The sequence below is a fragment of the Mustela erminea genome, chromosome 1, assembly GCF_009829155.1.
Source record: "Mustela erminea isolate mMusErm1 chromosome 1, mMusErm1.Pri, whole genome shotgun sequence".
NCBI classification, from domain to species: Eukaryota; Metazoa; Chordata; class Mammalia; order Carnivora; family Mustelidae; genus Mustela; species Mustela erminea.
Genome location: NC_045614.1, coordinates 69,910,257 through 69,924,334, shown reverse-complemented (window position 1 = coordinate 69,924,334; position 14,078 = coordinate 69,910,257). Strand labels below are relative to the sequence as shown.

Genomic DNA, 14,078 nt, shown 5'->3' with positions numbered 1-14,078 from the left:
ACGTCCCCAGATTCTGCTTTGCTAGTCCCATGGATTCCTGGGGATACCCAGTTGATAAGCTACGCTGTCCTCAGGACAACACTTGCTAATGGACTGAATGTTTGTGTCTTGTCCCAATTCAGATGTTGAAGCCCTAACCCTCAAGGAGTGCCGTCAGGAGGTATGGGCTTTGAGAGGTGATGAGGTCATGAGATTGGAACCCTTATGAATGAGATAAAACCCCTCCGAGAAAAGACCTGAGAGAGCCAGCTGTCAGCCATGCAAGGCTACAACAGGAATATGGGCATCTATAGATAATGAAGCAGTCTCTTGCTAGATATCAGATCTCCCAGGATCTTGCTTTGGACTTCTCAGCCTCTAGAACTGCAAGGAATAGTACATGTTTTGCTGTTTCAGCCACCCAGTCTGTCATCATTTGTTGCAGCAGCCTGAACTGAATAAGGCAGAGCCCAAGTCCTCGTTAATCCCTGCTTCTACTCATTTCCCCTCAGAAAGAGCTTCTAATCCAGAACTGACCTCGGCTTTCCATACACGTGCTTCAGACTCCTTCTGTGAGAGCCCAGACTTTGTAAAAGACTCCTCCCTCATGGCAACCAGCATTCTGTGACTCCTGAGGAATGTCCTCCCTGACTGTATTGAGTCAATCAATCTGATTTTGATTCTGGAGTCCCAGGATCAATTCCTGCATCAGGCTCCCAGCTTCATGGGGAGTCCGCTTCTCCCTCTGACCTTCTCCCCTCTCATGCTCTCTCACTCTCACTCTCTCTCAAATAAATAAATAAAAATCTTTTAAAAATCTGATTTTAACAGACCATAAGCTTGTTCTTGCTGGTCTTTGGAAGATTAGGCATTAGCCCTTCTGAGAAAGTTCTGAATGGCTGCTTCATGAAGGGGTGAACTGTGTCCCCAAAGTCTCTTTCTGCTGCCTTCTAATCACAGATGCTGAGACAAATCCTCCCAGGTGCTGGTTTTTCAAAGCACTTAATGCTTTGGCTTTGAAGTTCCTCACTTGACAGTTCTGCTTTAGTCAGTTTGTGACAAAACAGCCAATTGGTGGTGGATGCAAAGTGCACTGATGAAGTTAATATCAGGGAACAATTTTTTGAGTGCCAAGCATGTGCATGTGTGTGCACATATATATCCATGTGCTAAGCATTATGGTAAATGTCTGACAAGAACTAAAACATCAAAAAGTCAGGATACCCCATTAGCTGATATTTTTATTATTCCTACATCCTAAACTATGAAAAACAGGGTCAGAGAATAAGAAGTGGCAAAAAGAATCAAGATTTGAGGCAGTTCGATTTCACAGCCAGCCTTGATCAATAAGCATGTACACCTGTGTCTACTTTCAGCTCTGTGTAACCTTGCCATAACCTTGGATAAGCCATTCATCTCTCAAGTTCAGGTTCTTGGTCCAAAGAGGGAAGGGGCACAGGTTGAGTACCTCCAGTGGGACTTCCTGGCAGGCTTGTTCATCCAAGCATTCCTGTTTCAGTTTGAGTAATTGAATCCAGTCTTTGTTTTACCGAAGGCCAAGCTTGTCCAGTGTGTCCATGCCACCAGCCAGCAGCATTTGTCCATGCCATGTAACAACTGAGCAACATTCATAGGAATGGGGGAGAAAAGATGTCCATAGGTGTTGACAGATGTTCTGCATGGAGGGACAGGAGCTGGGGCCATCACCTGCTGTTTCTAGTGGCCTTCTCTGTCGAGTTAAAATAAATGGCAATTATTAGCAATGACAGGGATGAAAGTAGAGGGCATTATGCCAAGCGAAATAAGTCAGTCAGAGAAAGACAATTATCATATGATCTCACTCATATGTGGAGTTTAAGAAACAAAACAGAATCATAGGGGAAGAAAGGAAAATAATAAAACAAGATGAAGTCAAAGAGGGAGACAAACCAGAAGAGGCTTTTAAAAAAAGAGATTTTTATTTACTTATTTGACAAACAGAGATCACAAGTAGGCAGAGAGGCAGGAAGAGAGAGAGAGGAGGACACAGACTCCCCAGGGAGCAGAGAGCCTGATGCGGGCCTCGATCCCAGGACCCTGAGATCATAACCTGAGTTGAAGGCAGAGGCTTTAACCCACTGAGCCAGCCAGGTACCCCTCAGAAGAGACTCTTAATCACAGGAAACAAACTGAGGGTTCTTGGAGGGGAGGGGGATGGGTGGATGGCATAACTGGGTGATGGACATTAAGGAAGGCATGTGATACAGTGAGCACTGGGTGTTATAAAAGACTGATGAATCACTAACCTATATGTCTGAAACTAGTATTATATGTTAATTAATTGTATTTAAATTAAAATTTTCTTTAAAAATAATTTTAAAATAAAATAAGTAACAATCAAATAATGATCAGAGTTATCCAGCAGGGAGTATCAGATCTAGATGTCAGTTAAATTTAAGGGGCTTGCCGAAGTTTAGGAGAGTCACACTAGGTCATTTTCCTGTGTGGGGAAGTCTTCAGGTGCAGTTCCAAAGACAAAGATTATTAATATTTCTCCTTCCTCCATTCCTCCTAGAGCCAAAGATGTTTCCTCCACTCACTCACTGGCCCTGTATGTAGGTGTTGCTTTCTCTCTACCAATCACAAAATCAGTGAGTAGCTATAACTTCACCTTTTCCAATATCCCCCTACCCCCGACCTTTTGTTTTTAATGGCCATGGGCAACAGGGACAAAGACATTTTTTAAAAACTTACAGAGATCTATTATGCTCTACTACCTTGGCCCGCATGGGCCACCGCAAAGGGATTCTGCGAACTGTGTACTCAGATGAGTGGTCATTATCTTCAAAAAGGCAGGGGCTGTGATAGACACAGGAACCAAAAAAGCAAGAGTTAATGGACCATCAGAATAATGGAGTACCAACACTTTTTCGTCCTTGGCTTGAATCCTCAAGGTCCAGTGTCTCAACAGAATTTTCATTTTGGTCTCATCTGACTCACTTGTCCACCCCTGGGCCAGTTGGCAGTTATACTGAGAACTGGAAATTTTCCTTAGAAGAGAAAAAGAGTATTTGTCAGGTACCCCAGAAAATGTCCATTATAGGAAGTTAGGCCTTTTGTCATGGTACTCCATTAGCACCCTCCTGACTGTTACAGAAAAAAAAAATTTTGTGACACCCATTAAAGACAGTAAGGAAGATTTTATTCAAGGGATGCTACTACGATGGGATTTTATTTTATAGTATGGGAGAGAAATCTGGCTCAGCTCAGACAAATGGAGATTTATAGCTAAAGAGCATGGTGGGGGTCACTGAATGTAAAATTAAGATGGAACATCAAGGGTAAGGATGAAGGGATTCTGGCTAAACCATCTGGACAGTAATATTGTTGAAGGAAGGCTAGGGTCATAAACTATTGAGAGCAGGGGATAAGGAATTTTTTAAAAGAGTTATTAATACATTTAAAGAGAGGGAGCAGGGGTAGGGGTAGAGGGAGAGGGAAAGAGAATTTTAATCAGACTCTTCACTGAGCATAGAGCCTGAGGTGAGGCTTAATCTCAGGACCGTGAGATCATGACCAGAGCAGAAACCAAGTGTCAAACGTTCAACCAACTGCACCAACCACGTGCCCTGGGAATAAGGGATTTGATCAGATATTAAGCATTGTAGATACTGAAGCACCTGGGTGGCTCAGTTGGTTAACTCTCTGGCTTTGGCTTAGGTCATGATCTGATCCCAGGATCAAGCCTGGCATTGGGCTTACTGCTCAGTGGGGAGTCTGGTTCTCTCTCTCCCTCTGCTACTCCCCCTGCTCATGCTCTCTCTCTGTCAAAATAAATAAATCTTAAAAAAAAAAAAGAGTGGTAAGATACCAGGGGTGAGAGATAAGGAATTTGATCAGATATCAAGAGTAGGATAGGAGATTGCTGAAAAATTGACGAAGCAGGTTTCTTGCTAAAACTGGGCTAAGTGGGCGGAGCCTGAGGTCAAGGCTGGACAGAAAGAGGACTCAGAGGAACTTGACTCAAGTCTGGTCAAGGAGAAAATCTTCATCATCCATGACCATTGTATTTTCTGAAGTCACACATTCTACTAATTCTTTTATCAGACATTCAGTGAATGAGAAACATGAACACAGCAGCAATAATATATAAATGTAAGCGCTCTAGCAGAGACAAAGGCAGTATAGGAATCCACCTCATCAGATTTAGAATATGCATGACTCCATGACTGAATTACTACCACTGCTTGACTTTACTGTTGAGATTAAGATGGAGTACAGAGGATCAGAGGGAAGGGAGGGAAAACTGAATGGGAGTCATCAGAAAGGGAGACAAACCATGAGGCACCTTTAACTATAGGAAACAAACTGAGGGTTGCTTGGGGGGGAGGGGAGTGGGAGACATGGAGTAACTGGGTGATAGGCATTAAGGAGGACACGTGATGTGATGAGCACCAGGCGTTATCCACAACTGATGAGTTACTAAATTCTCTAAAACCAATGATGTACTATCTAGTGGCTAATTGAATTTAAATACCTAAAAAAGACACTTAAAAAAAAAAAGATGTAGCATAACTCACAATATCCTTTGAGTGGAAGAATGTGCGGACTTTCCACACCTCTGCTGTCCAAGCCCAATGGCTAGTAGCCACCTGTGGCTAATGACCACTTAAAAGGTGGCCAGTTCAAATGGAGAAATGCTGTAAAAGCAGAATAAACACTGGCTTTCAAAGACATATTGTAACCAAAGGTCAGAGAGTATTGCCACCCTCACATCGCAAACATCGTATGACTTCTACAGCTAATGAGAGTGGGACCCAAGATGGGAGAGGTCAACCTGAAAGTCCATGATGTCAGAAAGGACATGGGGAAGAAAGAGTTACAATCCTGGAGTGGATGGGCTGAGGACAGTCAGAATGCCTTTTTTTTTTTTTTTTTTTTTGGTGATTCTGTATATGGACAAGGAGAATTCACTGGAGATGACATCTGTATGCCTCACATTTTCAAGGGAAAATTATGAAAACGCATATAGACCCACAGCCATAGTTTAATTATGTTTGAAATGTATTCAGACCTAGTCCAGTCAGTAAATTGCATACTTTCACATTTAGCTTCTCAATTTTCTCTTCGGCCCCTCCCATTCTTGAAATCCCAACACAAATCCCATCTCTTGCCTAAGGACCATAAACTACCTCACTATCAAAGGCCACAGTTAATTCATTCATTTGATTCATTCAAAGCAACCTAATCTTGAGTGATGTCTTAGGTGCTCTTCTAGGGACTGGTGACACGGTGAACAAAACAGGTAAAGATCTCACTTTCATGGAGCCTATCTGGTATTTAGGGGAAAATCTTTCCTTATCAACATGAAAAGACTTATTATGGATGTTGCTTAGAATTTCAGTTTTTTTTTCTTGACAGTATCTCAGGTGATCATCTTTGAGGTGGTTCTCCTGAAAATCCCTTTGGGGGGTACTGATTTGACTTTCTGAGTCAGACACTTTCCTAAAGACAGGGGTCACAGGAAAAGTGACAACTGTCACTCTTGCAGTAAGAACAGGGATCACAATGCTTGAAACAGAGATATGCTACTCAGCTGTCAGAAAGTCCACAAGGCTCCAAATGTGTGTGGCCAACTAATGGAACCTGTAACTCAGAGGTTATCATCCTGAGAGCAATGGGAAATCCCTCTAGTTAAGGACTGTCCTTGACGGAAGCTTGACAATGGCCTTGATTCACTTACTATGATGTTTAGGTAATTATACACATTAAGAAAAGGGCACAAGGCACTTACATTTCCATGATACCATCAAGGATATTGTTGTTTTATTAAAATGTTACATCTAGAGCTGTAACGTATAGAGTAGTTAAGTCAATCACTATGTGGTACAGGTGAGACTATTGTAACAGCCATACTTCCATAAAAAAGAAAAAATTTTTGTGGTTTCTGATCTAGGAATCAGCCAGTGAATAATTCTATATCAGTGTCCAGTTACCGGGCTAAACATGTAATTTATTTATACTTCTGAGGGTAAGCTGAATTGTGATCACCGAGCCAGCTATGTTCTAGTAACTACCCATTTACCCAACATAACAGATATAAGAAGGTAAAAGGCTTCTAAGGAGACTGGTTATTTATATTTTGAACCACATCTTGGCAGGTATAACTTGCAACTTGTGCTTAGTGGTAAGATTCCTGATATTTACTTTCTCCTTCCCTTGGCAAGTCAAGTTAGTTAAAAAGTAATTAGAGTTGAGTCCATTGTTTTTCTTAAATGTTTACAGAGCTATAGAACTCTCAAGCTTTCTTTACTAGACAGGATTAGATCACATTAGTGATAAAGATCAGAATGATTTACATTGCTAAAATGAGAACTGCCTGTCAGTTTGGAGACAGCTCATTTTTATAACCAACAGATTGGCTGGGCTAGAGATTAATGAGTGCTATGGGTGGGGTGATGAAAGTGATACATTCAATGACCTGTGGAATTTGTTCTGTAATTTCCCCACTCCTCTGGTCAGCAGAGCGTCTTCTTCAGTACCCAGCACTGCCCATAACTGCATTCAGAAAATCACTCTACAAAAATGGTTATTTGTTTTGCCTTTTTTTTTTTATCATTTTTTTAAAACATTTGATTTATTTACTTGACACACAGAGAAAGAGAATGAGAGCACAAGCAGGGGGAGCAGCAAAGGGAGGTGGAGAAGCAAGCAAGCTTCCTGCTTGGTGGGATTGCACAAGGGCTGAAGAAGACAATGGGAAGGGGACAAGGAGAATAGTGAGTTTCAGCTTCTTGGAAACAGAGCCCTCCTCTATTTCTATGTTTATCTCACTGCTCTAAACCCAGGTCAAAGCCCAGTGCCTGCAGCAGAGTCATGTCAAGGAAGTGCTCCAGAACTGATAAATACTGCTATTTATACTACTAAAATTCCCCCACAAAGGGCCAAGTGTCATAGCTTCTCCCAGTTCCCCACACTGAACGCAATGAAGAATCAAACTATCGGGTTAAGGATGGCGAGAGGCGTTTAACAGGACCCAGATCACAGGAGCCATATTGTATTGCAGGACCAGGGGTCTTACCAGTGACTAGGTATTCACTCCTCTTAAGAGGCTAGCTCCTTGGATCTCCCTCTTCAATCCTCTGAACCTATGTCTGGCATCAGAAACAAAAGTAAACATAACTTATCGCCCTTGTTTATTTTTTACTATTATTTGTTACAGAGGAAGAGAGATCACAAGCAAGAGGAGCAGCAGGCAGAGGGAAGGCAGGCCCCCCACTAGAGCCTGGTATGGGATCCATTCCCAGGACCCTGGGATCATGACCTGAACCAAAGGTAGATGCTTAACTGAGTAAGCTACCCAGGCATCTCTTATTGTCCTTCTTTAAAATTTAATGTATTCTCTCTCCCTCTCTCTTTGTCCCCACTCTGTCACTCATACTCACACAATCACAGAGTCACAGACAATAGCAAGGTATTTCCCATGCTAACTCGCTAAGGCACTATGAGCTTAAGCTCAACAGAATCACTTTGCCAGCTGCTGCTCTACCGTGCCCTGATCCCTTCTCTGTCCCCAAGGTTGATCTAGAACTCAAGTGTCACGGTGGTGGCTCTTTCTGCCCTCCCTCCACAAGGCTGTCATCAGCACACTCTTCCCCGTGGCTCCACTCCCCGGCACTGGCTGCCTTTGGCCTACTGGTATGCCCTCTCCTAGAGCCTTTCCACTCTCCCTGAGGGGAAGAGAACCCTTACTTCTCCCCTGTGGCTGTCACGTGTCCGCTATATATTGTGACGATCAGCCCGATTAAGAGATTGGGAACTAAAAGACCGGCTTCTGGTTATGGATAAAACTAACTCTGGGGCTTGGGACACATGACAGCAGCACATGGTGGTAGAACTGAGATGCTTAGGGAGTTAATCTGCATTTTCACATCTGGTCAGCAGCAGAACAAAGAGGACACCCCAGATCTCCTATCTCCCAGAACAGTACTCTTCAAGTAACTTACAGCACCATCCTTCTCCAGCTTTGGGAGTGGCATTTTTCCAACCCCAAAGTCTTGATTCTAGGCAGCACTCTGAGAGATAATCCCTCCAGAATCACCCCTGACTGGAAGTAGTGGTTGGCCAAGGCCTCCCAAATATCTTCCCTTCAGAGTTGCGCTTGCATCAAACTCAAAACTGTGGCACGTACGCGACTTTCCTGTCGGCCTCTAGCTCTAATGACCTATTGGACTTCAGAGGTGCTCTTTTATACCCACTTACCTTATAACATCACCGTGTGACTCCTCTAGAATTCTCTCCATGGTTTTTCTCCCGTACTGATTGTTATGGACTGAATTGTGTCCCCACAAAAGTCATATGTAGAATTCCTAATCTCCAGTGTGACTGCATCTGGAGATAGGGCCTACCTAGAAGGAGGTACTGAAGGCTTGGTGAGGTCACGGGAGTCCTAATCTGCTAGGACTGGTGTCCTCATAAGGGGGAAACACATGAAAGCACTCCCCCTACCTCCCCTCTGGGGGCCCACAGAGAAGAGGTCATCTGAGGGCACAGTTGAAAAGATAGTGATCTATAGACCAACAAGAAAAGGCTCACTGGAGACCAACCTTGCTGGCACCTTGATCTGGAACTTCTGGCCTCCAGATCTGTGAGAAAATACATTTCTGTCATTTAAGCCCCCCAGCCTGTGTTTGGTATAGCAGCCTAAGTAGACAAAAATATACTGATAAAGCCTTCTTTCAAGCTTGGGAGAAACTTTCTATACACTGTGCTCCATGCTTTTGGGTCTAACCCTTCTCTCCATAATCATTGCTAATATTTGAGCCACAGAAGTCATAAATACTAGGAATGTTGGAATTGGATAGGGGATCAATAACAATCTAACTCAGTATCCCCAGCTATGAAGAATTCACACACACACACACACACACACACACACACACACACACACCAAACATGGTTATCCCATTTAATTACATTGGTGATTTCTTGATACCCAAGCCCACATGCCAGCTCGCCTTCGGAGTACTAACCTCACTATCTCCCTGTGACCTACCCACCTAAATGCAGACCTAGGACCTTATACCTCAACTCCTGCCAAGCTAACGACAAAAGTTTAAGATTCAGTTCCTACCTCTCCTGCTTTATTCATGACCTCTTAAAGTCTAGTGACTCATCCTCCTCTTCTTTCTAAAAAACAAAACAAAACAAAACAAAACCCACTGCTTCCTGGGAAACTTTCAGACTTTTTTAAAAATTTTTTTAATTTTTTATTTCTTTTTAAAATATTTTTTATTTCATTTTATTATTATTTTTAAAGATTTTATTTATTTATTTGTCAGAGAGAGTGAGCACAGGCAGAGTGGCAGGCAGAGGCAGAGGGAGAAGCAGGCTCCCCGCTGAGCAGGGAGCCAGATGTGGGACTCGATCCCAGGATGCTGGGATCATGACCCGAGCCGAAGGCAGCCGCTCAACCAACTGAGCCACCCAGGCGTCCCTTTAATTTTTTATTTCTTTTCAGCGTAACAGTATCCATTGTTTTTGCACCACACCCAGTGCTCCATGCAATACGTGCCCTCCCCAATACCCACCACCTCGTTCCCCCTACCTCCCCCCCACCCCTTCTAAACCTCAGATTGTTTTTCAGAGTCCATAGTCTCTTGTTTCACCTCCCCTTCCAATTTCCCTCAACTCCCTTCTCCTCTCAATCTCCCCTTGTCCTCCATGCTATTTGTTATGCTCCACAAATAAGTGAAACCATATGATCCTTGACTCTCTCTGCTTGACTTATTTCACTCAGCATAATCTCTTCCAGTCCCATCCATGTTGCTACAAAAGTTGGATATTCATCCTTCTTTCAGGTGTTTTTTACCTCTATAATCTACTGGAGGATAACAATGTACCAGAACCCTTGAGTGACCATTAATGCCTATTGGTCACATCGTGTATGCTACGTAGGACACTATTCTGTGTTCTTAACAATCATGGCTTTGACTCGTAGCTGAAGGTGGACTTTAACTGGAGTCTATTGTGCAAATACCTGAAGCAGGAAGTCCCCTGCCCAGTGAATGAGGCATGCAGACTTCCAGAGGTCTTGAGGTCCTCTCTTCAAATATACACATTCACTTTGAGCAATCAGGATTCCCACCCAAACGAGAGACAAAAGAAAAGAAAAAGAAAGAAAAGAAAAGAAGAAAAGAGAGAGAGAGAGAGAGGAAAGAAAGGGAAGATGAAAAAGAAGGTTCAGCCCAGATGGGCCCCAAGGTAATATTTATGAAGTAGACAAACAAAAAGATATAAAATGACTGATACAAGTATATGACAAGAGAAAAAATTATATATATATATGCAAATAAAGAAAGAACCTCGTCAAAAAGAACCACAAGTGTAAAATTTATATGCTATCAGGACAAACACAAAAAACACAGAAACACTGGTGGAAGAAGATGGGAGAGTTCTTATAAATTCTCAGTGTATGCGAGGAAGGTTGTTTTGATTCTTCCTGGATGTATCTTGATATCTTTGTTAAAGGACTCAACTTTCCTAAAAGAAAGGGGATTAAAAATTGGTTTACCTATAGGGGTAGTATTGATTGGGGAAAGGGGATTACTTTGAAGTTTAACTCGATATGAATATTAGAGGATAAAAATAAAAAGGAATAAACTAGACTAAACTAAACTAAAATTTAAAAAAAATGGAATTCAAAAAATAAAAATGCAAAAGAGAAACATAGGTGTATTTATCAAAAAGTTCAGGTTAGAAAGGTATTATGGAGGGCGCCTGGGTAGCTCAGTGGGTTAAGCCGTTGCCTTCGGCTCAGGTCATGATCTCAGGGTCCAGGGATAGAGTCCCGCATCGGGCTCTCTGCTCAGCGGGGAGCCTGCTTCCTCCTCTCTCTCTCTCTCTGCCTACTTGTAATCTCTCTCTGTCAAATAAATAAATAGAAAGGTATTATGGAATTTGATGTACTGCACAACTCGCTGTGATGGTAAATAGGTCAAAAAAATTACCTATGCGTAAAAATAAATAAATAAATAAAAATGAACCAGAATAGTGGGAACAAGTGAACAATACAAGTTTTCCTATGAGGTAGTGGTTGTTCTCTTGTAGTCCATTTTTTTTTCCTCTTTTTTTTTTTTTTCTTTCTTGGTTTGTTTTCTGGGGGAGGGGCCTGCCACGTGGGTTGTCAGTCAATGATGTTTCCTGAGTTAAGTCCTCCCGCCCACCTCAAGGGGGTGGGCTCTGAGGAAACTGGTTTTTTTCAGGCTTTTGTTCTCTGGCGGTTTTTATGCTTGTTCACTTTTTTTTCCCTCTCACCTTGACCGCCTTTGATGGTTTTTGTAGTTTTAGAGGAAAACAAACCGCACCCTGATCTCCCTCTCAGAGAGAAGCCTCAGTCTGGGTGGAGAGCCGAAATAAGTTCCCCCTTGGCTGCTGGCAGAGCAGGTTCCAAGTTGCAGACCCTGGGGGCGCAGGATCTTTTGCTTGTACCCAAAGCCAAGGCAGTGGCAGCTGTCTGGGAGCTCCCAACCGCCAGAGAGGTTCCAAGCAGCGATCGCACACTGAGATTTTGCCGCTGGCCTGGGCTGGGAGTGCCCGCCTTGCGTGCACCTCTTTCAGAGGCGGCGCGCGTCTCGGGCACTGAGAACGGGGCGCTGGTCCCTAAGCACCAGGCTGGGCTTTTGCGCACCTCTGTCGGGAGAGTTTGGGGCTCGCGGCTTAGGCTTTGAAACAATGGCGCGGGTCACAGAGCGCCGGCCGGGCCCTTGTAACTCAGGGGAGCATGAGGGACGTGCTTGCGTATCTCAAGCTTTGTGGTAGGGCTCGCGCGTTCTGCTGACCGGCGTGGCTCCCATCCCCTCACAGGAACTAGAACCCACGCATTCTCGGGCGCGCTGGCGGCTTAGGGACCAAGAGCTCATTTCTCCGCCGCACTCTCTCTGCCTCAGCGCCGGGGAGGCTGTCCTGGGACTGGGGACTTAAGCCCCTGTCCCTAGCCGCCCCGATTCCCACAATTCCCCCCCGCGATCCTTTGCTCTTTGGGAGTACTTTCAACCAGTCTCCAAGTTAATGCTGGTCCCCAGATGTAGGGCACTCTCGCTCGTATTGGGGTATTACTTTCCAACTGGTCGCCTCTGGTGGCTCCTTCCCCTTTTTGTTTATCTAACGAGAACAGTCCGCCTCCGTTCCCATTTCGCTTTATCTGCCCACTGGCGTCTTCTGCCCCTATAGAGATCCAGACGTGTATAATTCTGATCTCAGGCTGATTTCATGGGTGATCGGAGTTCTTTGGTAGGTAATCAGCTCACTTTGGGGTACCGGCTGAAAAGGCGCCTCCTCCTACTCCCCCCGCCATCTTGTCCCCCCCCCCACATTCACTTTCAACAGTCGTACCCTCCCCGAGGGAAAAGACGACCATCCAAAATCAGCGTGTGACCTCAGAGAGTTGCTTGTAGATTGCAGGCAGTGTTAGCGTTCTCCAGTTTGTTGGCCCCTCGGTGCTAGAAATCCCCGTTTCTATACACAAGCTTCCTCTCAAAATTTTACCCAATTAATGGAGGCAACTGGGTAATTTTCTATCGACATAACAAAAGTACAAGGCTATGTATTTTGAAACAAACAAATTTGTCCTCTATTGGGTTTGCTATTTTAGTAGAATTATGTGTAAGAAAGACAGTTAGAAAGAGCTTTTGATGTACAAATTTAAATTTGAATTTATTCTAATTTTGAACTTTATTCTCTTCCCTCTCCCTGTAGAATTTCTTTCATGTCCTTTTTAAAAAAGATTTTATTTATATATTTGACAGAGAGACACTGCAAGAGAGGGAACAGAAGCAGAAAGAGTGGGAGAGGGAGAAGCAGGCTTCCCACCAAACAGGGAGCCCGATGTGGGTCTCAATCCCAGGACCATGGGATTAGAACCTGAGCCTAAGACAGATGCTTAACAACTGAGCCACTCAGGCACCACTTGTTTCATGTTTTTAATAGAACTGAGAGTTTTTGTATAGAATATGGATGGTCACCATGATTCTATAGTGCCTTGCTTGACCGAGATATAAAAGTATACAAGCATCAGCTTTCAAAGGATTACCTCCAGCAAATTCTTATGTTTACCATAATGTTTATTTTTAAAATTTACTTGTTTAGATGCAGTACAAAAAACAGATGTTTGTCATTTTAGTAGCAAATTATTACTGGTTTTTCATTCATCTTTGAGAGTCCTGGTGAAGACGTGTGGTTCCCCTTGAAGTACTGAAAAGAAGATACTAAAAAATATTTGGGGGTGACTGGGTTGTTCAGTCGGTTGAGTGGCTGCCTTTGGCTCAGGTCATGATCCCAGGATGCTGGGATCGAGTCCATCTTCAGTCTCTCTGCTCAGCAGAGAGCCTGCTTATACCTCTCCCTTTGCCTGAAGCTCTGCCTACTTGTGCTCTCTCTGTAAAATAAATAAATAAAATCTTTTTAAAAAATTGGAAGGGCTCCTCAGTCACTCTTTCCTACTATCCCCATTTGTACATAAGGAAAGGCAGTGCAAACCTGGAGGGAGGAGCCCAGAATGAAAATGAAAGAAAGAAAGAAAATGGAAAAGAAAGAAAATGAAAGGGGAACTGGCTGAGAGACTAGAACCGAAGCTTCACCAAAGTATTGCCTTCCAGGAAGTAGAAAATGGGATGTTTGCTTCCAGCTTGGAGAGTATCGGAGCTTGGGTAAAAGAAACAAGCAAAATCCCGATGATTACGAGGCTCTGGAGGAATGGGGTGGGGTACCCAGGTGACCAGTAGGTTACAAACCCTGATTCTACCCATTTTCATTAAAAAGAAAAAAAAATACCCTGCAGTTCATCCTCTTCATGCCCCTCCCTCCTGCAAAGAGAGTACAAAGCAGTGACTTTCGAGGTACATAAAAATGAGTGAGGCATAAACCACCAATCACAAACTTTTCAGAAAAATCAAGCCACCGAAAAAAAGAACAGCTTTAATATGTTTTATCATTTCTTTCAAGAGAGAATATGCACCTAAGGGGAGAAAAAAAAGTGTTAGACATTAACATCAATGTAATTAAATTAATCATATGGATAAGCCAGAATATCTTATCATGAAATGAGAGCAGGCAGTTATAAA

The 14,078-nt window shown here is 43.3% G+C and overlaps 1 long non-coding RNA gene across 7 annotated transcripts; it reads right to left on the bottom strand.

The window, feature by feature from the left end:
• Positions 1 to 1,193: 1,193 nt before the first annotated feature.
• Positions 1,194 to 13,179, bottom strand: LOC116572127. Of its 7 annotated transcripts, none has more exons than XR_004278146.1 (5): positions 13,097 to 13,179; positions 7,040 to 7,112; positions 4,539 to 4,658; positions 2,713 to 3,008; positions 1,194 to 1,708 (listed from the first exon to the last, which is right to left on the bottom strand). It is a non-coding gene; the product is annotated as an uncharacterized LOC116572127 (long non-coding RNA). The 7 variants fall into 7 exon arrangements; XR_004278155.1 differs by lacking the exon at positions 13,097 to 13,179 and adding an exon at positions 8,565 to 8,601; XR_004278166.1 differs by lacking the exon at positions 13,097 to 13,179 and adding an exon at positions 6,440 to 6,535 and having other exon boundaries at positions 7,040 to 7,520.
• Between the last annotated feature and the right edge of the window lie 899 nt (positions 13,180 to 14,078).